The 2,500-nt window shown below is 38.8% G+C and overlaps 1 protein-coding gene across 1 annotated transcript in view; it reads right to left on the bottom strand.

Moving 5' to 3' along the window:
• The window catches only part of LOC138974453 (nmrA-like family domain-containing protein 1), a 17,257-nt gene extending 15,483 nt beyond the window's left edge, over nt 1-1,774 (bottom strand). The window contains exon 1 of the mRNA XM_070347170.1: nt 1,685-1,774. The gene's annotated coding sequence lies outside the window, so the exon portion shown is untranslated. The remainder of the gene's footprint in view (nt 1-1,684) is intronic.
• Nucleotides 1,775-2,500: the final 726 nt, after the last annotated feature.

A 2,500-nucleotide genomic window follows, 5' to 3' on the forward strand; every position in this document is an offset into this window, starting at 1 on the left:
CTTGTATGATAGACACACACCAATAACACAGGAAGTAAACTTGTATGATAGACACACACCAATAACACAGGAAGTAAACTTGTATGATACACACACCAATAACACAGGAAGTAAACTTGTATGATACACACACCAATAACACAGGAAGTAAACTTGTATGATAGACACACCAATAACACAGGAAGTAAACTTGTATGATACACACACACCAATAACACAGGAAGTAAACTTGTATGATAGACACACACCAATAACACAGGAAGTAAACTTGTATGATAGACACACCAATAACACAGGAAGTAAACTTGTATGATAGACAAACACCAATAACACAGGAAGTAAACTTGTATGATAGACACACCAATAACACAGGAAGTAAACTTGTATGATAGACAAACACCAATAACACAGGAAGTAAACTTGTATGATAGACACACACCAATAACACAGGAAGTAAACTTGTATGATAGACACACACCAATAACACAGGAAGTAAACTTGTATGATAGACACACACCAATAACACAGGAAGTAAACTTGTATGATAGACACACCAATAACACAGGAAGTAAACTTGTATGATAGACACACACCAATAACACAGGAAGTAAACTTGTATGATACACACACCAATAACACAGGAAGTAGACTTGTATGATACACACACCAATAACACAGGAAGTAAACTTGTATGATAGACACACACCAATAACACAGGAAGTAAACTTGTATGATAGACACACACCAATAACACAGGAAGTAAACTTGTATGATAGACACACCAATAACACAGGAAGTAAACTTGTATGATAGACACACACCAATAACACAGGAAGTAAACTTGTATGATACACACACCAATAACACAGGAAGTAAACTTGTATGATAGACACACACCAATAACACAGGAAGTAAATTTGTATGATACACACACCAATAACACAGGAAGTAAACTTGTATGATAGACACACACCAATAACACAGGAAGTAGACTTGTATGATACACACACCAATAACACAGGAAGTAAACTTGTATGATAGACACACACCAATAACACAGGAAGTAAACTTGTATGATAGACACACACCAATAACACAGGAAGTAAACTTGTATGATAGACACACACCAATAACACAGGAAGTAAACTTGTATGACAAATTGTCCAACAGCTTGCTCGGAAAAAGCTCTCTCTTCGACATGTTTTGTTATACATTATATTCGGCATATTTTAAAAGGTTTTCATTTTGCTATTTTGCTCTAGTGAGCGTTTGTATGTGCCCGCCCGTGCCTGTGCCTGTGCGTGTGTGCGTGTGCGTGCGTGGGTGTGTGCGCGTGTGTGCGAAGGTGTTCCATCATTATGTGTTGTGATGATCTGAGATTGTAGTTGATAACGATAGATTTATTTGAATTGTGTATTGCGTACGTGATTGTGTTTCCATTTTTTATTTGTTTTTAATTGTGTATTTTTGCTGTTATTAAGATTATTATATTTAAGATTGATTTAAGGCGCTTATGTTGTGTATTGTTGCTGTTATTAAGATCATTTTATTTCAGATTGATTGTAAGGCACTTAGAACTAGTTTAGGATTTGCGCCCCAGAAATAGCCAATTATTATAGATGATCATGCTTGTGTCCTCCGAGCGAGCTTGTGGGCAATTTGTCATATCATCTGCGACACTCACTAATAGCGAAGAAGTCCGGATGGATCTCGTACGGTCGGAATACGGTAAGGAAGTTCTCATAGTAGAACGGTAGAACCACGATGGTGTAAGCTATGCCTGTAAAACATAGAACGGTAGAACCACGATGGTGTAAGCTATGCCTGTAAAACATAGAACGGTAGAACCACGATGGTGTAAGCTATGCCTGTAAAACATAGAACGGTAGAACCACGATGGTGTAAGCTATGCCTGTAAAACATAGAACGGTATAACCACGATGGTGTAAGCTGTGCCTGTAAAACATAGAACGGTAGAACCACGATGGTGTAAGCTATGCCTGTAAAACATAGAACGGTATAACCACGATGGTGTAAGCTGTGCCTGTAAAACATAGAACGGTAGAACCACGATGGTGTAAGCTATGCCTGTAAAACATAGAACGGTAGAACCACGATGGTGTAAGCTATGCCTGTAAAACATAGAACGGTATAACCACGATGGTGTAAGCTGTGCCTGTAAAACATAGAACGGTAGAACCACGATGGTGTAAGCTATGCCTGTAAAACATAGAACGGTAGAACCACGATGGTGTAAGCTATGCCTGTAAAACATAGAACGGTAGAACCACGATGGTGTAAGCTATGCCTGTACAACATAGGACGGTAGAACCACGATGGTGTAAGCTATGCCTGTACAACATAGAACGGTAGAACCACGATGGTGTAAGCTATGCCTGTACAACATAGAACGGTAGAACCACGATGGTGTAAGCTATGCCTGTACAACATAGAACGGTAGAACAACGATGGTGTAAGCTATGCCTGTACAACATAGAAC

This window comes from Littorina saxatilis, linkage group LG8 (assembly GCF_037325665.1).
Source record: "Littorina saxatilis isolate snail1 linkage group LG8, US_GU_Lsax_2.0, whole genome shotgun sequence".
In the NCBI taxonomy this organism is placed as follows: domain Eukaryota; kingdom Metazoa; phylum Mollusca; class Gastropoda; order Littorinimorpha; family Littorinidae; genus Littorina; species Littorina saxatilis.